This window comes from Aethalodelphis obliquidens, unplaced genomic scaffold (assembly GCF_003676395.1).
Source record: "Aethalodelphis obliquidens isolate GAN/ISIS:26980383/991018 unplaced genomic scaffold, ASM367639v1 scaffold4, whole genome shotgun sequence".
NCBI classification, from domain to species: Eukaryota; Metazoa; Chordata; class Mammalia; order Artiodactyla; family Delphinidae; genus Aethalodelphis; species Aethalodelphis obliquidens.
The window spans coordinates 82,281,584-82,308,940 of NW_020837948.1; the positions used below are offsets into that span (position 1 = coordinate 82,281,584).

At 37.9% G+C, this 27,357-nt stretch overlaps 1 long non-coding RNA gene across 1 annotated transcript in view; it reads right to left on the minus strand.

Annotated features, from left to right (window-relative positions):
• LOC113617589 (uncharacterized) overlaps window positions 1–24,645 on the minus strand; it is a 102,787-nt gene extending 78,142 nt beyond the window's left edge. The window contains exons 1-3 of the long non-coding RNA XR_003431710.1: window positions 23,793–24,645; window positions 16,486–16,584; window positions 5,305–5,452 (exon numbers count right to left, since the gene is read on the minus strand). This is a non-coding gene — a long non-coding RNA (uncharacterized LOC113617589). The remainder of the gene's footprint in view (window positions 1–5,304; window positions 5,453–16,485; window positions 16,585–23,792) is intronic.
• Between the last annotated feature and the right edge of the window lie 2,712 nt (window positions 24,646–27,357).

Sequence of the window (27,357 nt, forward strand, 5' to 3'; positions counted from 1 at the left end):
GAAGATAATAATAGTAATAGTGGTACTTCAGGGTTTTGGGGGAATTATCCTAAAGATATGTGTAAAGTAATTAGCACTGCTGCTTGGCATATGTACATAGCACAGTGCTCAATGAATACTAGTTGCTATTATTATTTTATTTATTTATTTATTTATTTATTGCAATATGCAGGCCTCTCACTGTTGTGGTCTCTCCCGTTGCGGAGCACAGGCTCCAGACACGCAGGTCCAGCGGCTATGGCTCACGGGCCCAGCCGCTCCGCAGCATGTGGGATCTTCCCACACTGGGGAACGAACCCGTGTTCCCCGCATTGGCAGGCGGACTCTCAACCACTGCGCCACCAAGGAAGCCCTATTATTATTATTATTAAAAGTATTAGTTCATTTATAAAATCATAAAACTTGCAAAAGACACATAGTTGGAGAAGACTTTTCCATACCAGTTCTTTCCTAATTTTGCATTCTGGGGCTACGATGGAAGGACACCACTTTAAAACCCAAGCACAGTGCTGTGGATGTGATGAAAAGATGTAGCCTAAATCCTTCTTTCTTTCCCCCTACCATCTATTGTTGGGAATTTTGACTCTTTACTGAAAGTATTACATGATGGCTCCATTGTTTTTTCCATGTCACCAGAGGGGCCTCTTTGATACAAGAAACACAAGAAATGCAACCAGTTAGCAATTTAATTAAAAAAAAATTTATATTCAGACCAGTGTGCTGAAGAACAGTGAATAAGAGAGAGAATAGCAGGATTTGAGACTGACTAAAAAGCTGGAGATTGGTTTGAAATGCTCACATTTTAATTAATTAATTTTATTCTGAATGTGCTGGGGAGCCATTGGAGGGGTGTAAGTAAAGGAAAGACATGATTACCATTGCAACAAAAAGAATAAAATACTTAGGAATAAACCTACCTAAGGAGACAAAAGACCAGTATGCAGAAAACTATAAGACACTGATGAAAGAAATTAAAGATGATACAAATAGATGGAGAGATACACAATGTTCTTGGATTGGAAGAATCAACACTGTGAAAATGACTATACCACCCAAAGCAATCTACAGATTCCATGCAATCCCTATCAAACTACCACTGGCATTTTTCACAGAACTAGAACAAAAAATTTCACAATTTGTATGGAAACACAAAAGACCCCGAATAGCCAAAGCAATCTTCAGAAAGAAAAACAGAGCTGGAAGAATCAGGCTCCCTGACTTCAGACTATACTACAAAGCTACAGTAATCAAGACAGTATGGTACTGGCACAAAAACAGAAATATTGATCAATGGAACAGGATAGAAAGCCCAGAGGTAAACCCATGCACATATGGCCACCTTATCTTTGATAAAGGAGGCAAGAATATACAGTGGAGAAAAGACAGCCTCTTCAATAAGTGGTGCTGGGAAAACTGGACAGCTACTGTAAAAGAATGAAATTAGAATACTCCGTAACACCATACACAAAAATAAACTCAAAATGAATTAAAGACCTAAATATAAGGCCAGACACTATAAAACTCTTAGAGGAAAACACAGGCAGAACACTCTATGACATAAATCACAGCAAGATCCTTTTTGATCCACCTCCTAGAAAAATGGAAAGAAAAACAAAAATAAACAAATGGGACTTAATGAAACTTAAAAGCTTTTGCACAGCAAAGGAAACCATAAACAAGACGAAAAGACAACCCTCAGAATGGGAGAAAATATTTGCAAATGAAGCAACTGACAAACGATTGATCTCCAAAATTTATAAGCAGTTCATGCAGCTCAATATCAAGAAAACAAACAACCCAATCCAAAAATGGGCAGAAGACCTAAATAGACATTTCTCTAGAGAAGATATACAGATTGCCAACATACACATGAAAGAATGCTCAACATCAGTAATCAGTAGAGAAATGCAAATCAAAACTACAGTGAGATATCATCTCACACCAGTCAGAATGGCCATCATCAAAAAATCTACAAACAATAAATGCTGGAAAGGGTGTGGAGAAAAGGGAACCCTCTTGCACTGTTGGTGGGAATGTAAATTGATAGAGCCACTATGGAGAACAGTATGGAGTTTCCTTAAAAAACTAAAAATAGAACTACCATACTACTCAGCAATCCCACTACTGGGCATATACCCTGAGAAAACCATAATTCAAAAAGAGTCATGTACCGGGCTTCCCTGGTGGCGCACTGGTTGAGAGTCTGCCTGCTGATGCAGGGGACACGGGTTCGTGCCCCGGTCTGGGAAGATCCCACATGCCGCGCAGCGGCTGGGCCCGTGGGCCGTGGCCGTGGAGCCTGCACATCCGGAGTCTGTGCTCCGCAATGGGAGAGGCCACAACAGTGAGAGGCCCGCCTAACGCAAAAAAAAAAAAAAAAGTCATGTACCAAAATGTTCATTGCAGTTCTATTTACTATAGCCAGGATATGGAAGCAACCTAAGTGTCCACTGACAGATGAATGGATAAAGAAGATGTGGCACATATATACAATGGAATATTACTCTGCCATAAAAAGAAATGAAATTGAGTTATTTGTAGTGAGGTGGATGGACCTAGAGTCTGTCAGAGTGAAGTAAGTCAGAAAGAAAAAAAAAATACTGTATGCTAACACATATATATGGAATGTAAAAAAAAAAAAAAGTCATGAAGAACCTAGGGGCAAAATGGGGATAAAGATACAGACCTACTAGAGAATGGACTTGAGGACAAGGGGAGGGGGAAGGGTAAGCTGGGAAGAAGTGGGAGAGTGGCATGGACATATACACCCTACCAAATGTAAAATAGATAGTTAGTGGGAAGCAGCCACATAGCACAGGGAGACCAGCTCCGTGCTTTGTGACCAACTAGAGGGGTGGGATAGGGAGGGTGGGAGGGAGATGCAGAGGGAGGATATATGTATATGTATAGCTGATTTACTTTGTTATAAAGCAGAAACTAACACACCATTGTAAAGCAATTATACTCCAATAAAGATGTTAACCAAAAAAAAAAAAGGAAACACATGAGCAGATATGTTTTTTGAAAAGATCATTCTGGCTCCCCTAATTCCCTCAGGCAATAAATAATCTCTCCTTCTTCTACTTCTACTTTGTCTTTATTGTTTATGGTTCTTTGTTTTGTTTTCTGTGTATATCTTCTTTGATTAAATGTAAACTTAAGGAAGATAGAAATTACCTTATTTTATCTTTATAACCCATATATTTCAGGGTGCTTTGCAAATAATAGTCAACATCAGTTTTTAAGTGTGAATTAGCGCACAGATAGGAACAAAGAAAGAAACATAACCAGCCGAATCTTCAAGATAGGCTAAGTGACAAAAACCCAGGTGTTGACACTTCTCCTCCAAGGATGGCAGTTTTCACACCGTGTGTGGCTCACTCTGCACTAAACTAGAGCAGTTTCACCACAGGGCATTTTGATCAATCCAAGGTAAAAGCATTTATTATCTCAGTCACTGTTTTGTTTGGGGGTCATCAAAAAGAAATGACACAAATTGTGAAGGTGCTATTTCTCGGATACATGCTATATGAAAAGGAGATTCTTTTATCTGTACAGGATGCCCACGCTGTGCTGTTAACCATGGCCAACTGTCATAGGCTGGTGTCCTTACTGCTTTTCTGCATTTAGGTCAGAATCTTGGGAGCAAGATGCAAGAATAACAACACCTTGTATTCTCATACTACCACAATTTTTAAGTGTCCCCAAATGTTCCACAGATGTTCAAATGTATGAGGAATGTGTAGCACTGAGCAGTTAAGGGCTCGAGGTGTCCTGATTCTAAGCTAAGTTTTTATTAAAACAAGAATGCAAAGGATGTTTCCCACCTTTCTGCCTGTACATGTAATGCTTTGGACAAAAAATTTTCACCCAAAGTTCCTGTGGGGTATGGAAGACTGGTAAAGCCCACAGGACTGATAAGAAAGAAATGGAAGGCAAAGATTGGATGAGCTTTCCCAGTCGGCTGTGCATACATCAGGATGGTTGCCTGTCTGGGATTGGACTTCCAGAAGACCATGGAGCAGAAAGGATTTAGCCAAGAAAATGAAGGAGAGGATCAGAATGAGAATACCTCAGATTGGTATGAAGCTAAAAGGGGCCTGAGTGAAGAAAAAATATACTGACTGGGATGTTTATTGAATGCTTTCTCCATGGTGTTTAACATAAAACTACTTCCCCAAATATTTTCCCAAATCTTCAGTAAACTATATATTGCTTAATATTGCCTTTGAAGGGAGTCAATTCTTAGGAATGAATGTAGGGAAGTGCTGAATCCAGCTTCAAGTGTAGGTGTGGTCAAGAGCCAATGCTCTCCTGAAGCCAGGATCTATGGTTACACAACTCCAAAATCAAATGCCATATTTCGCCTGATCTTGGAAAATTCTTGCCACAACTTTCGGAAATTCTTTCATGAACAACAGCAAAAAAAAAAAGATGAAGTTTTTATTCTCCAGAGTTTTATCTAAAAAATATATATAGCCTGCAGGATCTAAACTGGTGATAAATTCTTAGTCTGTACTTTCTAAAGATAATTTTTTGCTGAGAAATCATTCAGAGGACCCTGTTCATTAAACTGGCTGGACAGTATCCACATAAGCTCAGTCTTGCTGTCTTGCAAATTGTTATTGGAAACATGATTAGACTCCAAAAATACATCTATTTGACTTGCAACCTTTGGCCGGCTGACTGCTTTTTCCTGTCTCATCCTTTTACAGCCAGCTCCATTGACAGCTGCTTCCTTAGGCTCTCATAAAGGAATGTATGCTCTGGGAAATAAGAGAAAAATAAAAAGAGAAAGGAAAGCAGAAAACCTGTTCTGTATCAGTTCCCATGATGAGGTGGGGATTGTAGGGCTTTATTTTATCCAAACCCCCTGAACACTTCTGTTATCCGCCAGACTTCCCTGATGAGCCTGATGTTTCCTGTTTATTTTTAAATAAACTTTAAATTGATGTATACTACCTAATGAACCACACATAAGTCTAAAATTCCATAAATTTTGTGCTCGCTTCGGCAGCACATATACCAAAATTCCATAAATTTTCACAACATTAACACTCATGTATTCACCACTAAGGTCGAGAAATAGGACACCAGCAGTATGCCAGAAGTCCCCCTCATGCCTTCTCCTACTCATTGCAACCTTCATTCCTTGACAGGAGTAAACTTTACTTCCAGTTTCATAGATTAGGTGTTTCTTTCTTAATACTTTATCTGTAAATGGAATCACATTAGTCTGCTTGAACTGCCATAACAGAGTATCACAGATGGGGTGGCTTAAATAATAGAAATTAATTTTCTCACACTTCTGAGGCTGAAAGCCCAAGATGAAGGTGTCATCAGGGTTGGTTTCTGGTGAGAACACTTCCTGGCATGTATACGGCAACCTTCTCACTGTGTCTTCACATGGCCTTTCTTCTGTGTGGACACTCTCCTGGTGTCTCTTCCTCCTCTTATAAAGACACAAGTCCAATAGATTAGGGCTCCACCCTTATGACCTCATTTAATTTTAATTATCTACCTAAAGGCCCTATCTCCACATACAGTCACATTTGGAGTTAGGGCTTCAACATATGAAATTTTAGGGGTGTGTGTGTGTGTGTGTGTGTGTGCACTTTAGTCCATAATATTCAGTATGTACCATTCTATGCCTACATTTTTGCTTAATATTATGCCTGAGATGTTCATTCATTTTGCTTTCATGCAGCTTTCATCCATTTGTTTTCAATGCTGTAGTATTCCTTTGTATGGGTAAAATATATTAGCCATTCTATTGTTGATGGACCTTTCAGTTGACTCCAGTTTGGGGTTATCACACATGAAGTTACTATGAACATTCTTGTGCATGTCTTTAGTAAATATATGCACACACTTCTGTTTGGTATTTCTCCCAGTAGTGGAGTAGTTGGGTCTTAGCATATGTGTATGTTCAGCTTTAGCATATATTGCCAAAGAGTTTTCTAAAATATTTGAGCCAATTTACACTCCCATCAGCAGCATATGAGAATTCTGGTTGCTCCATATCCTCACCAACATAATTATTGTTGACCTTTTACATCTTAGCCATTTTGCTGGATGTTTAGTGGTATTACATTGTAGTTTCAATTTACACTGATGACTAATGATTTTGAGTACCTTCTTATATTTATTGACCTTTTGATATACTATTTTGTGATGTGCCTATTTCACCTGTTTCCTTTTGTATTACATGTTTCTTCTATAGACTTGTTAGGGTTCTCAATATACATGTTAATTTTTCTTCAATTCTGTAGTGTCAAAGAACAATTTCTAGATTTTTTTAGTCACCATTGACATAGAAATATTTTACTCACATATACAAGTGAGAGCTGTCATTAGACTGCTGTTAAGAAACAAAGGCAAAGTATAGACTTATAAGAAGAGAGAAAAGGAGAAATCTGTGGACAGTCTGAGCAGTCTGAGAACAGTGAGTTTTGTTTTACTCTGTTTTTTGTGGAGGAGTCAATTGATGTTGGTGGGTGGATTCTCCAGAAGTAAACACTGAGATGGAATTTAGGTCACAAATGTCTGTGAAGGGAAGAGGAATAAAGCAGGTCTGGAGAGAGGGAACTGCAATTCAGGACAAACAGAGTCATTGCCAACATTTCAGGGAAGAGTACATTTTGCCTTTACATTTTTGGGGGTAAACTGATAAGCTATAAAAATAGTCAGTCTAGGCACTTTGCCCTTGAGCAGGCTGGGTAGTTTATCAAAAACAAAAACAAAACAATTTATTATCTTTTAATTCTACAAAAATTTCTAAGAGTTTAGCTGTCCTGTAGCATATCTGGACATTTCTTTCTATTACCAGCCCCACTTTAGGCCAGTTCTTCAGATTCCCCTCATCAAAATTTCTCAGTGGCTTGTCTTCCCCCTCCCTTTCTAGTGTATGCTAATGAAGAGAATTTCTTTGATTTGTACTTAATTTTAGTTCTTTAAAACTTCTAAGATAATGTAGGAAAATATCTTCATGACCATAAAATAACAAAAGTTTTCTTAAACAGAATACGAGAAATACTATTTAAAAAACAATTTATAAATTAGACTGCATTGAAAATAAGAACTCTACTCAGATGTCATTATAAGAGTTAAAAGACTATGAGAGAAAATATTTTCCCATACTTTGTATCCAATAAGATTAACTTTTTTTTGGTGTTTGAATATCCAATTGACCCAATGATATTTCTTTGTTTGTAGTCATTTTACTATGATGTTCCTAGGTGGATTTTATTTATATTTTTCTTATTTACTGTTTGTAGCATTTCTTGGATCTGTGGCTTGACATCTTTCACTAATTTTAGAAAATCCTTGGTCATTATCTCTTCTAGTGTTGCTTCCACCCATCCTCTCTCTCTTCTTTTACTGGAAATCCAATTACATATGTTAGATCTTCTCACTAGTGTCCATCTGTCTCTTAAATGATTTTCTATATTTTCATCATTTTTCTTTCTGTTCTTTAGCCTGGATATTCTCTTCCCAGTTTTAAAACAGTTAGAAAACGCTCTCTTAACTTTGTCTGATATTCTGTTAAAAATAATTTACTGAGTTTTTCATTTCTAGTATTTCAATTCAAGTCTTTTTTTCTCTAACAGATTCTAGTTCTCTGATAAATTATCCATCTATGGTAGTTTTTCCATCATCTGTTTCTCTTCTCTTGGTTTTAGATTATTTGTTTTTGTCTTGTTGTATGCCTGGTAATTGAAAGAATGCTAAACATGTATGAAAAATTGAGAGCTAATTAGAGATTCTGGATAACATTATCTTTTTCCAAAGAGAATTTACTTTTGCTTCTTGAAGAAAGCTAGATTAGGGCAGATTATTTCATCTCTTCTCAAACTGAGCTAACAAGGAGCTGAGTTTCAGCCTTCCTTCAGGCTGGTCAATTTCCTTTACTATTTAGGTTTTGCTCCTCAGGAGTTTCAACTGAAAATATGAAGTACTTTCCAGGGCTTCTCCTCCTTGGCAGACCTTGCTCTTCATTTTTTAAAAAATCCCTTGAGACTGCCAAAAACTCTGACCAGCTTATCAGGTTCTTAGTTCTAGTTATGAATTGTCAAACACATGTCAGAGCATAAAAGGGAACTTATTTCAATGGTTCAGGAGTATCTCACAGAACACACAAGGTAACTTGATCCATGGAGATGGAAAAGATGCTGATGTTCCTTGAAAAGAAAAGCATAACTAGATGTTGCACTCACTTCTCAGAACTTCTTTCTGAAATCATGACCTTTCAAGTCCTTGGTGCTTTGATGTCCCTTTAATGCCTTCAAACAAATTTTCAGAAAACATTTTTTGAGATTTCTAGTTGTTTTCAGTGGGATATGAAATGAGACAGTCCACTGATAGCCAAAAGTGGAAGGTGTTTTCCTGTCCTTTTAATTAGTACCCTTCAGTTCTGCATAAGTCTTTCCTCTCCTTCCCTCCCCCTTCCCAGTTATTGTTTTATCATATCCACAGGAGATGCATACCTAGTTTTAAGGAACCACCTTTGACTTTGACTTTGCCTCACAATATTTAGGACTGTACACTTACGTATTTCAATTCAGATAACACTGACTCCTGAGACTCACCCCTGCCTGGGCCTGGAAAATTTATCCCTACAACTCAGTAATAATTCTGAAGGCATTTGACAGTGTCCTATGGCTAATACAGTAAAAAAAAATATTGAAGTTAACTAATGTTTGATGTTTGCCAGGTACAAATAGTGTGTGTGTGTGTGTGTGTGTGTGTGTGTGTGTGTATTTCTACTAAAGTTATTTAGTGACTTTTAATTCTTATTTCTAAGCCTTATTATGGATTCTATTTTCTCCAATGGTTTCATAAAGAGTGAATTGAGAATTATGAGAGATGGAGATACCTGAAAGACTAAACTAATTTGTTTCCTTAGCTCAGAGTTAGAAAGAAACTTATTATAGGAAAATAGCTAAGATGAGTGAACCTTTGCTCTTGCCATTTACTATAAGACCTGAGGAATGATAAATCCCTTCCTGCTGAAGAAGGTGAGTATCTGAGGCTACATTGGAATAAGATTAAGTGATAAAAAATTAAGGATAATGTCATTGTGATAACTGGTAATAAAAACACACTGAAACCTTAAGCATAAAAGGAACTTATTGATTCAGGAGCATCTCATGTTACACACAAGGATTCAGGAGCATCTCATGGAACACACAAGGTAATGGATCAATGGAGATGGAAAAGATGCAGCCACTGCTAGTTATGTCATCTGAAGCATAAAGCAAAAGAGAAATAATGTGGTTATTCTCCCTCCTACAACCCTCTGATCTGCCACAGTTTCTGATTGGCCAAACTTAATTGGAAGGCAAGAGAACTTTGGAAATAGAGAATGTATTAGCCCCCATGGGAGCAAAGAGAGTACAGGGAATGGATTTGAAGATAAGATGCAAATGACATATACTGTTATCAAAAGACAAACTATGAGTTTATTGTAGGAGAAATATGTGATAATGGTCCAGGAAATCCTATTTGAGAATACTATTTAAATGACAGTCTTTCTAAGGAAAATTTTAAAGGGGACAGTGATTTTAAAGACAGCGACATACCTATCTGAAAATAGGTATACCAGGAGCAGATTCTGAAACCACAGACATACCTCATTTTATTGTGCTTTGCTTTATTGCACTTTGCAGATATTGTGTTTTTTACAAATTGAAGGTTTGTGAACCCTGCATCAAGCAAGTCTATCAGCAGCATTTTTCCAACAGCATTTGTTCACTTGGTGTCTCTCTGTCACATTTTGGTAATTCACACAAAATTTTCCATTATTATTATATTTGTTATGGTGATCTGTGATCAGTGATCTTTGATGTTACTATTGTAATTGTTTTGGGGTGCCATGAACCTTGTCCATATAAGATGGCATTTTAAGTGATTAATGTTGTGTGTTCTGACTGTTCTACCTACCGGCTGTACCCCATCTCTCTCCTTCTCCTTGGGCCTCCCTATCTCCTGACACACAACAATGTTGAAATTAGGCCAACTAATAACCCTACAATGGCCTCTAAGTGTTCAATTGAGAGGAAGAGTCTCATCACGCTTCTCACTTTAAATCAAAAGCTAGAAATGATTAAGCTTAGTGAAGAAGGCATGTCAAAAGGCAAGATAAGTAATAAAGCTAGGCCCCATGTGACAAATAGTCACATTATGAGTACAAAAGAAAAGTTCTTGAAGAAAATTAAAAGTGCTACTTTAGCGCACACAAGAATGACAAGAAAGAAAAACAGCCTTACTGCTGATATGGAGAAAGTTTTAGTGGTTTGGATAGAGGATTAAACCAGCCATAACATCCCTTAAGCCAAAGCTGAATCCAGAGCAAGGCCCTAACTCTCTTCAATTCTATGTAGGCTGAGAGAGGTGAGGAAGCTGCAAAAGAAAAGTCTGAAGCTAGCAGAGGTTGGTTCATGAGGTTGAAGGAAAGAAGCCATCTCCATAACATAAAAGTGCAGAGTGAAGCAGCAAGTGCTGATGTAGAAGCTGCAGCAAGTTATCCAGAAAACCCAACTAAAATAATGAATGAAGGTGGATACACGAAACAACAGAGAGTCAATGTAGATGAAACAGCCTTATATTGCAAGAAGATGTCATCTAGGACTTTCACAGCTAGAGAGGAAAAGTCAATGCCTTCCTTCAAAGCTTCAAAGGACAGGGTTAGGGGCTGATGCAGTTGGTGACATTAAGTTGAAGCCAATGTTCAATTACCATTCTGAAAGTCCTAAGACCCTTAAGAATTATGCTACATCTACTCTGTCTGTGCTCTGTAAATGGAACAACAAAACCTGGTGACAACACATTTGTTTACAACATGGTTTATTGATATTTTAAGCCCACATTTGAGATCTGCTGCTCAGAAAAAGAAGATTCCTTTCAAAATTTTACTTCTCACTGACAATGCACCTGGTCACCCAAGAGCTCTAATGGAGATGTACAATGAGATTAATGTTGTTTTCTTGCCTGCTAATATGACATCCATTCTACAGCCCATAGATCAAGGAGTAATTTTGACTTTCAAGTCTTGTTATTTAAGAAATACATTTTGTAAGCCTATAGCTGCCATAGATAGTGATTCTTCTGATGGATGTGGGTAAAGTAAATTGAAAGCCTTCTGGAAAGTATTCACCATTCTAGATGTCATTTTAAAATATTTGTGGTTCATGGGAAGAGGTCAAAATATCAACATTAACAGAAGTTTGGGAGATACTGATTCCAATGTTCATGGCTGACTTTGAGGGGTTCAAGACTTCAGTAGAGGAAGTAACTACAGATGTGGGGGAAATAGTAAGAGAACTAGAATTAGAAGTGGAATCTGAAGATGTGACTTAATTGCTGCAATCTTATGATAAAATTTTAACAGATGAGAAGTTGCTTCTTACAGATGAACCAAGAAAGTGCTTTCTTAAGATGGAATCTATTCCCGGTGAAGATGCTGTAAAGATTGTTGAAATGACAATAAAGGATTTAGCATATTACATGAACTTGGTTGATAAAGTAAAGCAGGGTTAGAGAGGATTGACCCCAAGTTTGAAAGAAGTTCTGTTGTGGATAAAATATTATCAAACAGCATTGCAGGCTATAGACAAATTGTTTATGAAAGGAAGAGTAAATTGATGAAGCAAACTGATTGTCGTCTTATTTTAAGAAACTGCCGCAGCCATTCTAACCTTCAGCAATCACCACCCTGACCAGTTAGCAGCCATCAACTCCCAGGCAAGACCCTCCACCAGCAAAAAGATTACGACTCACTGAAGGCTCGGATAATGGTTAGCATTTTTAAGGTATTTTTAAAATCACAGTACACACATTTTTAAAGACATGATGCTATTGCACGCTTAAAATATTTGTACACACTGGGAAACCAAAAAATCCACGTGACTTGCTTTATTGCAATATTAACTTTATCGCAGTGGTCCGGAACTGTACCTGCAATATCTCCAAGGTATGCCTGTAGTGGTCTTCTTCGGTAACCATATGTATGTTGGGCATACGTTCATATGAATGCATATTAATGCTTATGATATACATTTTCACACATTTTCATAAAATTGTCTTACTTATTCAGATATTTCATGACTTAAAAAAATATTTCCCCTTGCTTAGCACATCATGTTGAACTGAGTCTTTGCGCATGAATCTGAACGTCTGATTCCTCTTAAGACAATGAATCCACCTGGCTTATATTTACCGTGTGGAGAAAGTTCACCTCCTGTGGCTGAAAAATATTCAATTAGAGCTAGTTTCTATCTACTGAAATGCTTCTCAGCTACGTTTTAAACTGTGAATAAACTGAGGAGTACAAAAGAGGAACCTCTTTTATAGGAGTTAGTGGAAAACAATTCCAGAATGTATTATTCCAGTTTTTATTTTACTCAGAACGGAATTAGATAAAAGCCCAACATATCTCTCTTCAGTTTTAGGATATCAAGAAATGGAAGACATCACCAATGAACCCAATCTACTGTTCTGGTATAGAAACATCATCAGCCTAACAATAAACAAACAATCCAACTCTTATAAGCCATGGAGAAAACAAAATAAATACTTTGAACTTAGAGTTAGGATAGAGAGGTTCCTCATGGGATGTGTGAACTTCCATCCCACTTGAACATTCTCTATGATTCTTTCCATGCAGGGGATGCTACTAAAGAGCAGGACTTGTAGTGGGACTGTCTCTCCCATCCCTTGTCTGTGGGCTGCCATTTGATTCCTGCAATAATTGTATCAAATAAATTTTTGAGCCGAGATCACATCTACTACTTTGGATAGTCTTCTGGGCCACTGCCATTGAAAAGGAGGTTTGGAGTTAAAGGGAGTTTGTTTATTTTAGCTTTACTAAGTCTACTCTGGTGGTAGGATATCTGGGGTAAGGCAAAGAGACCTCTGTAACAGCACAATCCAATGCTGCTGGATGGAAGTTTCAGCAATGATCTATAATCTGTGCTGTCCAATATGGTAGCCACTGTCACAGGTTGCTATTAAGGACTTGAAATATAGCTAGAGTGAAACATTAAATTTAAATTTTTTTAAATTTAATTCACTTAAATTTAAATAAACACATGAGGCTAGTGGTTACCTGAATTAATTTCCCATTGCTGCTGTAACAAATTACTACAAACTTAGTGGTTTAAAACAGTGGTTCCCAACCTTTTTGGCACCAGGGACCAGTTTTGCGGAAGACAATTTTTCCATGGACCGGGGAGGAGGGGTGGTTTCGGGATGATTCAAGCGCATTACATTCATTGTGCACTTTACTTCTATTATTATTACACTGTAATATATAATGAAATAATTATACAACTCCCCATAATGCAGAATCAGTGGGAGCCCTGAGCTTGTTTTCCTGCAACTAGATGATCCCATCTGGGCAGATGGGAGACAGTGACACCCGAAGTATGTCCCGTATGTCCAGTCTACTTCGTAATCTCGTTTTGGTTGCGGTCACTGCAGAAAGGCCTGCTTCACAAAGATAGGATGCTGGAAATGCAAGCAGGTTTTTCAGTGCTTCTGTGGCAATCTCAGGATATTCCGTCTTGTCTTTAATCCAGAACATATGGAGATTTGAAGTCGTCTCAAGCATACTTTTAAAGCCACTGTCATTTGCGATCTCAAGCAGTTGATCCTCTTCTAGCACGGACAAAGTCGATTCACCTGGCTTAGTCACAAATGGGTCACGGATCCATTCCTTCCCAGTTCGGGGGTCTTTTGTGGTTGGGAAGTAATGCTCAAGCTTTTTTGAAAGCTGGGATAGGTGATCGTGCATCAGCTGGGAGAAAGAAGGCCCTGGCTCCGTCTCTTTCAAAATCTCTGCTAATGTTTGAAACATGTCAAAAATCTCAATGTTCACTCGTTGCCCCCATAATTCCAGTTTGGCTTTGAATACAGCCACTTTATCTGCTGACTTGAACACAGTTGCCGTTCTCCCCTGAAGTGACAGATTGACTTCATTGAGCAGGTTGAATATGTCACACAAGTAAGCAAGTTTTGCAACCCATTCTGTGTCACTGAAATATGCTGCCAGGGGTGACTGTTTTTCTAAAAGAAATCTCTGGAGTGGCTCTCATAACTCAAAAACTCTGGCCAGTGATCTACCTCTAGAAAGCCATCTCACTTCTGTGTGTAAGAGAAGATGTGTGTGCTCTGCGTCCTTCTCCTCACAGAGCTGCACGAACAGACGTGAGTTAAGGGCATATACTTTAATGTGGTTGATAATTTTAATCACATCCTGCAAAATGTTGTTAAGTTCAGGTGACATTTTTCGGCCAGCCAGCATTTCTCTATGGATGACACAGTGCATAGACTCACATTCAGAAGCAACCTCTTTGACCTAAGTAAAACCAGAAAGCCGTCCAGTCATGGCAACTGCTCCATCTGTGCATATACTAACACATAATGACTAATTGTTTTCCTGATATGTAATCATTCAAAGACTTGAACAGTTCTTCAGCTGTGGTGTTCGTTGGCAACAAAAGTGCACATAACATATCCTCATGCACATCCTTCTGAAAAATATATCACACAAAAACAAGCATTGTTGCCTTGTTGTCAACATCAGTAGACTTGTCAACCTGGGTTGTGTACCACAGTGACTCATTAATCCTCTCTAAAAATTGTGCCTCAGTATCCTCTGCTATTCCATCAATTTGTGTAGTTATGGTGCCAGCTGAAAGAGGAACACGTGCCACCTTTTGAACTGCAGCGTCTCCTGTAAGTTCATGACAAATGTCTTTAGCAGCAGGTAGGATAAACTCTTCACCAATAGTAAAGGTCTTCTTAGCTTTGGCAATGTGGTTAGCCACTAAGAATATTGCTCTTGGTGCAGACATTTTGATGAAGTAGTGGCCTTCAATAATTGCTTCTGTTCTTCTTGTCCACATTGTTTTTTCTTTTGAAAAACTCCAAAGTCCTGTCTTTTAATGCAGGGTGCTTGGTCTCCATGTGGTGAAGCAGTTTTGAAGGTTTCATGGCTTTGTTGGATAGCTTGTTGCCACATATTATACAAAGCGGGCTTGGAGAATGTCAATCACCTGTTGCAAAGAACCCATAATTTAAGTAGGACTCTTGATATTTTCTTTTAAATGCAGCTTTCTTTTTGTTGGCAGTCTTAGGGTCTTCTACTGTCTCATTATTGGGTCTTTCTCCCTTTACAAAGAAGCTCTCCAGCGACGTTTGTTTTTTTAATAATTTTGGCTAGGGTTAGCTTATGGCTTACGAAAACTGTGACTGAGACAAGTGCGCGGTGCAGGAAAGAGGTGCAGATGGAAGCGGTAAATAAAATAACAGGCGCGCCACACGCGGACTAAAATAAATGTCGGTTTCTGACTTAAAGCCTGACACCAGATGCAATGTACAATCGAAGTACATCTACTCACTTTCCACTATAAAGCCAGACACCACATGCAGCTTAATTGTCACTTGCCACTCACTGATAGGCTTTTGATACGGGTCTGCAAGCAATTGATTTATTATAGTCTCTGTGCAGTCAAACCTCTCTGCTAATGATAATCTGTATTTGCATCAGCTTCCCAGAGCTAGCATCATTGCCTCAGCTCCACCTCAGGTCATCAGGTGTTAGATTCTCATAAGGAGTTCACAACTTAGATCCCTCACTTGGGCAGTTCACAGTAGGGTTGGCAGTCCTATGAGAATATAATGCTGTCACTGATCTGACAGGAGGCGGAGCTTAGGCGGTAATGCAAGCGATGGGGAGCGGCTATAAATACAGATGAAGCTTTGCTCGCTCACCTGCCACTCACCTCCTGCTATGTGGCCCAGTTCCCAACAGGCCACGGACTGCTACCCCTGCTCTAGGGGATAATCTATTCCTCTCCTTTCCCAGCTTCGAGAGGCTGCTCACATTCCTTGGCTCATGGCCACATCACTCCATCCTCTGCTTCCATTGTCACGCTTCCTTCTCTGATTCTAAGTCTCCTGCCTTCCTCTTTCTCTTATAAGGATCTTCATGATTACAATGGGATCACCTGGATAATGCAGGATAATCTCCCCATCTCAAGGTCCTTAATCACATCTGCAAAGTTCCCTTTTGGTATCTTAGGTAATGTAGTCACCAGTTCTGGGAATGAGGGCTTGGACATATTTAGGGGGGAACATTATTCTGTCTACTATGCTATTGTATTGAATACTATGGCTCTAAAGAGAAGTCAGGACAGGGCAGGTATGAAAAAATCTGGAAGAACTGAAGGTATAAAGAGATATGTCCAAGATTTCTAGTTACAGAGATAGAAATTAAGCTGTGAAAACCATCAAATTTTTATTAGAGCCCACAGGAATCCTGATGGAGGAGAAGGGGTATTTGATTTGAGAAACAAGCATAGAGATGCATTAATTTACCTCAGTAAACTCTATTATAATTACTATTAGAAACAAGGGCCAATAATATTTGCTTAATACTGACTTATCTGAAAGTTCTATAATGGTAGATTTTAGATTACCCACCAAAATTTCTATGGTTGATGGTGCCCAGCTCAGTCAACTGTGCCAGTCAGAGCAGGCCATGATGGATTATACGGATGCATTGCTTGCCTCTCAAGTAAGCTCGAGAAATAACATAATATTCACTATTTCATTCTAAAGTATCATTTTAAACTAAATTAGTATCATAGTTGGCTTATAATAATTTTAGTTGTTTTCTAAAAATAAGTTCATCCTCAAAGAATGTTTTCCAACATGAAGGACAGTCTTATAAAAAGATGCCACATCCTTAAAGTAACTCCAAAGAAAAGTTTCAAAATCATTTTGATCAATGACAACATAATTTAGTATTACCTTGAATATTTTTAATATCATTTGTTGAAGTTAAATAAAATGGAAACCAGGCTTGAAGCTCTCCCTAGCAAACAAAACTAGTTAAGCCACATAAGCAAAACTTCATCTAGTTTAATCCATGAATGTAAACAAAACTTAGGTTATTTCTTGCAAATGCCTCTGATAATCATAAGTGAAACTTTAAGCATCTTCTTAAAATTGTATAAGATAATCAGTTTTAACCAATCCCCTGCTGTCTGAAAACCCCCATTTTAATAACCAATCATTGTAAAGGTTCAGCAACTTCCTCATTTTCACTTTATAAGGCATCCTGTAATGGCATGCCTCCGAGCTTTGTATCAGTTTCAGGTTTGAAGTACCCCCGTTCACCATTTGTTTCTCACTCAATAACAAGTAAAACTCTCTGAATTTCTTTTGATATCTTGCATATCAAAAATGCTTAAATATTCCAATGTGACTTTTTAGGGACAATATGAGCTGAGCCATAATTTTTTAGTGTGTAGATTACAAATAATCAGTGCTAGTGTGATCAGATCTTTTGTCAACTTCAGTGGGACAATTTAATTTTATGAACATATACTGAATACTGTTTATGTGCTGATGATATAAAAATGCACAAGATACAGTTACTGTCTGATCTCAAGTTATATTTTAGTTCAGTAAGGAACATACTTAAGCAAACAAGCAAAACCTTGTAGGACGTTAGGTGTTTCCTCAAGTTATAAATCTCTACCAAGTACCATTCAAATGTTAGTTTTCACTTATTTAGCACTTTACAGTTTGCAGAAGTCTCCTGTGTTTCCAAGGTGCAACCACACTATAAATGAGGAAGCCACCATCTAGGAGAAGGAGGGGTCCGCTGATGGTCACTTGGGCAGTAAATGGAGGAAGAGATGATCACCTACTAATAGTTTATTACATCTACTTATAAAAAATCTATTCTGCCATACTGCCACCCAAGTTATAAAGTGATAAATGGAAGAAGTTAGGATGCAATATTATGGGAATCCAAGGGAAAGAGGCAAGACTTGATTGGGAGGAACCAGAGAAGGTGTCACAACTGGGTCTAGAATGGTGAGTAGGAGCTGAGGCTGACCAACGTGGAAATAGTAGCTTAAAGAAAGTTTCTAGAATGGGCTTCTCATTATCCTTTTATTACATTTTCCTTTTTCCCACCATACCAAACTACTTGATGTTCCCCAAACACACCTTATTTTCTCATGCCTTCTCTAAAGTCATGCAGTAACTTCATCTATACATCTCCAGCCACCTCCCCCTCAGTCCTCTGTTTTGCTGAAAAATGCCTGTTTATCTTTTATCAGCTGAATCATTTCTTTCTTCTGTGAAGCTTCCCCTGACCAGCACACTCCCCTCCTCCTCCCTTCCCCATAGACAAGCAACAGATGGAGGGACTATTTGTAGTTTGTCATATCACCAAGGGTAGAGAGAGAAGCCAGGTAGATCTGCGAGGGCATTTCTGTAAGAGAGCATGTTAAGAGTCTGCAGAGTGTTGAAATAGGTTAGGCTCAGTGAGAGCAGAGAGAGAGAGAGTGAGAGATATCTGTAGTAGTAACATTTAAAGGGCAGGGAGCAGATGAGGTGAGAGAAAGGGGGAAGTAAGTGTAACATGACTCAGATTTTGATCCTGGCTGACTTAGAGCAGGTGTCAGCAAATTTGTGCTGTAAAGGTTCAGATGATAATAATAACAATAACAAAACAACAATAATAATTGGGGCCCCAAAAGGCTTTTGGGGCCATAGGGGCTCTGCCACAACTACTCAACTCTGCCACTGTGGCACAAAAGCAGACATAGACAATATATAGATGAATTCATTTGGCTGCGTTGCAATAAAACTTTATTTACAGGAACAGGCTGAATTTGGCCTGTGGGCTATAGTTTGCAAACCCAACTGAGAGGAAGGTGGGTTCTTTATCAGAAATAGAGGTTCCAGGAACTGAAGCCTATTTACAGATGAGGGAAACTGGCAGAGGGGGGACTTAATTGAATTTGGGTGTGTTGAATCTGAGATGCTGGCATGAATTCCATGTGAAAGTGTCCAGCAGGTAGTTTGGAATATACAGTTGGAAAAATCAGGAAGGAAATACAGATTTGGGAGTCATTGTCACAGGAATGACATAGTTTTACTTTAATAATTTCTTCTATAGGAGTGTAATCTATACAAAACATTTAAAAGATGTGGAGTTATGCTTGTTACAGTTCCCAGAATTCAAAGGCACAGCTAACTTCCGAGTGTAGGTCATTTAAAGGAAGCCTGCAGTTTGAAACTAGCAAATAAGGAATCAGAGGGCCCCCTAAATGTCACTGATTGGTCAGTGACCTAAAATAAGTGACCCTAAAATATTGTCTCCTGTGGCACCTTGAAAACAAACCAAATAAAGAATCAAACCTGCTCTTTATCCTGTGTCTCTGTCCTTCTTAGCAGTAAACTGAGCTGGAATCATGGGAGTTATCGGAGATTCCGCATCCTCCCTTTTGAGCCTCCTTGCATTCATCTGGTTCATTTCATATTTTTAATGTTTCAAATGCTGATCTTTCTTCTTCATTACTGGTGCCTTGTTTTAGGCCCTCCTCAGTTTTTGCTTGAATTGCTGCAATAATCATTTTACTTTTCTTCTAATCTTTGACCTTACCCTATACTACCAATAATATAATATTATTATATACTAATAGTCTCTATACTAACCCTCAGTCTTATGCATTCTCTATGCTACATTTGCCATTGATTCAGAGATCCAGTTGAAAAATTTGTGCTTCCCTTCCCTCCTAGGCTCTACTGGTCCAAAAGGTCAGGTTCCAAGAGGGAGAAGGCTTTCATGAGGTCACTTTTGCTTCCTTGAACCAAGACCATCTGTTAGGCAAGGAAGAAGAGCCATCCTTAGCAGGGGTAATTGACCCTAATGATCAGGAGACACAATAGGGCTGTTGTTACACAGTGGGGACAGGAAAGAATATATTTGATTCCCAGATGATTCACTAGGGTGTCTCTTGCTTCTTTCCTAATTTTGATAGTAAATGGACAAGTGCAGCAGCCAGGTTCTCTGTTGTCCGATTCTGACAGTAAATAGACAAGTTCAGAAGCCATATTTTTAAGAAGGTCATGGGGCTCTAAAACTCAGGGATGAGAGTCAGGGTCACCACATCATGTGAGCCCCGTAGACTAGCAGGAGTGCTAGTTAAAGATGAGAGTAATCTAGAATTGGTAGTTGAGCAAGGAAATGATAAGCACTAGTTGCAGCCCTGAGACTATCTGTAACCAAGGAGGCTGCAGTTCATCTTGTTAGCCTTCCTTAGGTAAGTTTTCCCTGGAAAAGAGACCATCCAGAGTGGTCTCCATCCATCCTGGACGAACTCTTCTCAGATGGGAGGAACAGCAGATCTGAGTGATGCAAGGGGTAAACTCTAGTGGATGCTGAGCTGCACAGCCCAGATCCTGTCTCCAGGACCCAGGCACCCATGCCCCCACCTGTCAGGAACTGACTGCTCCAGGTTGAGGCCCTCCTCAGGGTAGAGAGGCCTAGCCCCTTGCTTCAATTTGGGACATATCTAGAGAACCAAACCAGCCCCAGGGCTCCCTGTGGGAGTGGCCGAGGCCTCTGTTGCAGATGCATCACATTCGACTTCTCCCTCTGCCCAGTCCTGCCGCCCTCACTTCCTTACAGGTATTGCTCCTGAGGACACTCCACAATAAGCCAACCACTTGCAAATCTCCATCCCCATATCTGTTCCCCTGGGATCTCAACCTATAACATACACTATTACAACATGTTCCATGTTGATATCTATGGAGTTACCATTTCAAGTAAGCACATTTTTTATTAATGAAAATTGTGCTCTTGATTCTTTTGAAGTTCAGAACACATAATGCTTATTATCCATTGCAGCCTCTCTGCTCACAGGCCTGGCTAGTTCGGCCACTGACTCATGGCCTCTCCTCAGGCACATCACTTAAGATCTGTGGTCTCATTTTAAACCAGCCAGGAAATTGGGCCCAAACTCCAGACTGGAGACCTTTGAAAATCATGTTAAAGCCATATTAATTCAATTTCTGTGACTTTGGGTATATTTCATGCTCTATTTTAAGCTGTCACTTTTTAATCTACCTGATTTTCATTGTTTATTCCAAGATGAATGATGCACTAGAACCTTGATTATATCAGCTGAACCAAATGTGTGACATGAAAGCCATGTAATGTTGAAAAGGCTGCCAACCAAATAAGATTTCCCAGAATACAAAACAAGTGGAATAATGAAGCCCAAGTTTTGTCTCATGGACACTTTACTGCAATAGTCAGTGATGAAGATAAATGTGGTCTGAAATTGTGTCCGTGTTATGTATTCAGTCAACACATCCGAATATGGAGGAAGCGCACTTACAAGGTAAATATCACCCTAGCCATCTGGATGTTTGGCATGGCAGCAGAACTCCCCCAGTACTGGCTATAAGACAGCTTAAAAACTCACTCAGGCCTCTAGCATCTACATCTAATGTTTAAGGAGATTGATTTGTATTACAAGCTTCCAGTCTATTAATTTTATATCATATCTCAACCTTAAAAGTTTCTGTGCTTCTTTGGTAAGATTTTTGTTTAGAATTAAAGGTCTAGAATTTTGGAGCTGTCTTACATTACACTTCTTGACTGTCTGGCTTGCCTTGCCTTCTGGATTGTAGACTCTGTGGTAAGGAACTGTGGCTTATTCTTTTTTTAAAATTCTGAAGTCTCCTGCATAGGAATTTGTGGGCAGTATGTTAACAATAAGTAATGCTGAGTTTAATTAGGACTGGCAGAGCATTCAGAACTCAATTAGCTGAAACTTCTCATTTTTTTTGAGATGAAGAAACTGAAGCTCTGAGCAGTAGGAAATAAATTATTTATGGAAGGGCTAACTGAGGCAAAGCACATAATATGCACTAATTAAAATGAGAAAATGTAAGAACTCAGATATGACTTATTTCCAGTCCGTTTTTGTGCAATTACTTACATCTGACTAGAAAGTAACTTGCCCATAATTAATTAAGGAACCTTGCTTGTTAAAAGGCACCTCATCTTACAGGATATCTTCTTGTAGTTATACATCTTGTCTGATAAACTTCTATTTTCTAAATCATTTTTCTATTTTCAGTAGAAAGTAAAATGTCTTAGATTCATTCACATTTAAGGGAAAATTTGATGATTTCTTCCTGCTTTAAAGTAAGTTCTGCAGACTGATTACCATCTAAACCTTAAAGTCCTAAATGAAATGGATTACTAATCTGACCTTTGGAATGTTTTGGCAATTAACAGTTGTGGATATTAGATGAAAACATTTTTTAAAATATTATAATGTAAGTTTCCATACCAGTTTCTTAGGTGATACTGTGAAAAAATTTGTTTACTTGCTTTCTTGGTTACCGCTATATTTTCTCCTCCATTGGGCATTTGCTTTGTCAAATATTAAATAAAATTCTAGAACAAATTAAGTGAATTGTAAGCTTAGAGACAGGCTGCCTTCATGGCATGAGACCTCTGTATTTGCACGGTCCCAGGCTTAGAAACGCTATGTGCTTGTTTCAATGTTCTGCTGTCACTTTCTTAAAAATTCTTAAGAATACTTTAACAAGGGCCTGCATTTTAATTTTGCACTGGATCCCACAAATTAAGGAGCTAGTCTTACTTAGAAGTAATTTGAAAACCATCAAATTCTTAACTTCACAATTCTAATAAATATTAAAAGTATTTCTTTTGTAAAACTTCAATCAAAGAATGCTTGAGAATTGGGATGTTAGTTGACACTTGATCCCTAACACTTTTTTTTAACTTTCTTTGAGCTAAATGCGTTCAACTACTTTTCTGTCTGTCTTAGTAGATATAAAAGGGAATTTTTTTGGTTGATGGAGGACTTTGTGTGTATTGGTTATAATCATAGGTTTGAAGATGTACAAACCAGTATTCCTGGAATGGCCAGAGAACTTCATGTGCCTAGAAACCAGATCTATCACATTCACAACTTTTCCCTAAGGTTTTGCACAATGCATGGCATACATTAGGAAGAACTGCTTTTCTAATGAAATCCCCGGCTTGTATAGCCTTAATTATGAGTATCCTCTTCCTCCTATTATTAAATGTAGAAAATCAAAGTGAATTAATATTGCTGGTTATCTGGGACCTGGTTAAATGACCTGGTTAAACAATGGAATACTATGTCCATTGCTGGGATAGGTACCAAAAGCTATCAAATTTGCAAAATTTTGTACAGAATTCTTAGATGGAGGGTATGGGAATAGAGGAATGAGATTTAGAGAACATGGAGCATAGGTAAGTAAGAGAAAGAAATTGATAATGCCCAGATAAAAGGAAGCCCCTGATACCACCTTATAATTTAAGATTCAAATGAATCACATGTGCATTAAGAGACTCAACTTTCCTCCTATTCTCTCCAAGGATTCCTTGAATGAAAGGAGGGCTACGTTTCTTGGAGTCTCTTGGTTCTGAGTTCCTGCTTCTGCTAAATCAATTGAGTTTGAAAATTATCTTGCCTTGTCCTCAAATACTGTCCCTTTTCCATGCCATGGTTCACCCTATGGGGGACCTACAGAAATGGTAACGGTTTTAATGAGGGTTTGGGATACGGGAAGGGTTATGCTTTTCACAAACACAGACACTTTGAATTTGATATTAATATGTTCTCATTCTTAAATGTCCTTCTGCCATCCTAACAAGGGGAACTTCTCACCAAATAACATTTCTCCTTGGGTTCTAGTCACCTGCCATGTTACTCTGTTCCCTCGCTCTCTGGTCCATGCTCAGCCCCTCCTCTCTCCTCTCTCACTATTACCTCAATCGCTGTATTCCATCTTCTTCCAGACAATGACACATATTTATACTCTCACACTAGTTTTATTAATAAAAATTGTTCTCTGCAGGATAGGAACTCTGGTGAAAACTGAGGAAAAAAGACTATAAAATACACACTTACCCTAAATAAAAGTGGAATGGTACACATAGTTCTTTGGCTTGCTCCGCTTCCTCAATCATCTTTTCACTCTTTTCTTATCCTTCACCTTTCTGTTACATTTCTCTTAATCATAGAAGACAACATTGCTGTGACCAAGGAAAAATTTAATGAAAAATTTTATTCTCACATTATAGCTTAACAAATCATGTTTTTCAAACCACACTGATGAGTTGTATAGTAGCAAACTCGTAACAGTCAATTAGTAAGGGTTTTCAGAGTTAAAGACTGGTTTGTTTTATTTTGCCACTCATTTAATTTATTTCACTTGTTAAAGCATTTTATTGAGGCATAATTAACATATGAAAAGGTGTACATATTTAATATATACAATGTGATGTGTTTGGAGATAAGTGTACACCCTTGAAACCATCACCACATCCATGCCATTAACATATCCATCACCTCCAAAAGTTTCTTCCTGACTCTTTATTTATTATTACTTTTTATGTATGACAAGAACACTTAACATAAGATCTACCTTCATAGCAAAATTTTAAGAATACAGTACAGTATTGTTAACTATAGGTTATGATGTACAGTACATATCTAGGATTTATTCAACTAGCATAACTGGAACTTAGTACCCTTTGACTAGTACATCCCCACATACCCCTCCACCCAGCCACTGTTAACCACCATTTTACTCTCTGCTACTATAAGTTTGACTATTTTAGATTTCTCACATAAGTGGTACTGTTTAGTATTTGTCTTCCTATGTCTGGCTTATTTCACTTATTTAGCATGATGTTCTCCAGGTTCATCCATGTTGTCACAAATGGTATGACATCCTTCTTTGTTGAGAGATTTTATCCAACCAAATGTTGAATTTTGTCAAATGCTTTTTCTGCATCTATGAAAATGATCATGTAATTTTTATTCTTTATTCTGTTAATGTGATGTATTACATTTCTTGATTTGCCTATGTTGAACCTTGCTTTCCAGTGATATATCACACTTGGTCAGGTGTATGATCCTTTTAATGTGCTGTTGAATTCAGTTTGCTAGTATTTCGGTGAGGATTTTTGCATCTATGTTCATCAAGGATACTGGACTGTAGTTTTCTTTTCTTGTAGTGTCTTTGTCTGGCTTTGGTATTGGGTCATGCTGGCCTGATAAAATAAGTTTGGAAGTATACCCTCTTCCAGTTTTTGGAGGAGTTTTGAAAGGATTAATATTAATTCTTCTTTAAATGTTTGGTATAATTCACCTGTGACACCCTCTGGTCCTGAGCTTTTCTTTATTGGGAGGTTTTTGATTATTGATTGAATCTCCTTATTTATTATTGATTCAGGCTTTCTTTTTCTATTATATACAATTATTTAAAAAATTTTTAGATTCCACATATAAGTGGTAACATGCAGTATTTTTCTTTCACTGTCTGATTTATTTCACTATGCATAATACCCTCTAGGTCTATCCACACCATTGCAAATGGCAGAGTTTCATTCTTTTTATGGCTGAGTAGTATTCCATTGTGCATACTACTACACACCACATCTTGTCCATTCATCTCTGGATGAATACTTAGGTTGCTTCCATATCTTTGTTATTGTAAATAATGCTGCTATGAACATTGGGACATCGGGGTGCATGTACCTTTCCAAATTAGTGTTTTTGTTTTCTTCAGATGTATGCCCAGGAGTAGAATTCGTGGATTATATTGTAGTTCTATGTTTAGTTTTTTGATGAACTTCCATACTGTTTTCTATAGTGGCTGCACCAATTTACATTCCCACCAACAGTGCAAGAGAGCTCCTTTTTCTCCACATGCTCACCAACATTTGTTATTTGTAGATTTTTTGATGTTAGCCATTTTGACAGTGTGAACTGATATCTCATTGTGGTTTCGATTTGCATTTCTCTGATGATTAGTGATGCTAATTGTTGCTTGTTTGCCATATGTATATCTTCTTTGGAAAAATGTTTATTCAGGTCTTCTGCCTGTTTTTTAATTGGGTTGTTTGCTTTTGGATATTAAGTTATATGAGCTGTTTATATATTTTGGATATTAACCCTTTATCGGTCATATCATTTGCAGATATTTTCTCCCATTCAGTAGATTGCCTTTTCACTTTGTCAACGGTTTCTTTGCTGTGCAAAAGCATTTAAGTTTAATTAGGTCCCATTGGTTTATTTTTGCTTTTGTTTCTTTTGCTTAGGAGACAGATCCAAAAAAAAATTGCTATGATTTATGTCAAAGAGGGTTCTGCCTATGTTCTCTTCTAGGAGTTTTATGGTTTCTGGGTTTATACTTAGGCCTTTAATCCATTTTGAGCTTATTTTTTTATATGATGTGAAAAAATGTTCTAACTCCATTCTTTTACTTGTAGCTTTCCAGTTTCCCCAGCACCACTTATTGAAAAGAGTGTCTTTTCTCCATTGTATATTCTTGTCGCCTTTGTCAATTCAGGCTTTTTATTTCTTCTTCAGTCTATCTAGGTAGGTGTGTGCTTCTAGGAATTCATCAATTTCTTCTACGTTGTCCAATTTGCTTGTGTATCATTGTTCATAATAGTTTCTTATGATTTTTGTTTCTATGGCATCAGTTATAATGTCTTCTCTTTCATTTCAGATTTTCTTTACTTGAGCCTTCATTTTTTTTCTTGATCAGTCTAGCTAAGAGTTTGTTGATATTAATTATTTTAAAAAAAAACAACTCTTAGTTTCATAGATTTTTTTCCCATTGTTTTTTTGTTCTCTGATTCATTTATTGATACTCTAATCTTTATTATTTCCTTTCCTCTGCTGACTTTGGGCAGGTTTTGGAGCTTCTTGGAAGGGAGGGATACACAAAAATTTTATTTGGGGGTGATTTATACAGTAGTGTTTGGTGCTTGGGCAGAAGAAAAGGGATCCACAATGACACAGTAAATTAATACACTTTTAAGAGATTCTTGTGAAATACTGAAGTAGCCTTCCAAACCAAACAGGGCTACTTACACGTTATTCATGTCAATAAGAGCATTTAAATGGAAAATTTTCTGAGGATCCAGATGGATAGTTCATGAATTATACCTCATGAAATGAGAAAGCTTAATTCAGTTCCAGTGATTTTTAACAAGGGATGCATTTTCAAACTTGGAAACAAGCTATAAAATACTGTAATGCTCATTAATCAGTGATGATCAATGATTAGAAGAAGGGAAAGGCAGAAACACATAAGTCTCACCTGAGGAATTTTTCAAATGAGTAGATTCCCCACGTTCTGCCAGAAATTGTGACCACTACGTCTACAGAAGTACAAATCCACATGCAACAAGCACAGCAGATGAATTTGATGTAAATGGTCCACAGTCTGAGTCACACCAGAAGAAACTCTACCTGGTGTAAACAGTATAAAGAGTGTCTGTTTTGCTTTTCCGTTCAATTTTTCAGGTCAGTTAGCATGGTTCCATCCTCTTCTTCAGAGATATTGAATCAGAACATTCATGGGTGTGATCCCAAAAGAGATCATTTTAAATGCTACCCAGGGGGTTATAATAATCCATTAGTTTCCTGTTGGATTTGGAATCCAGTGCTCCAGAGC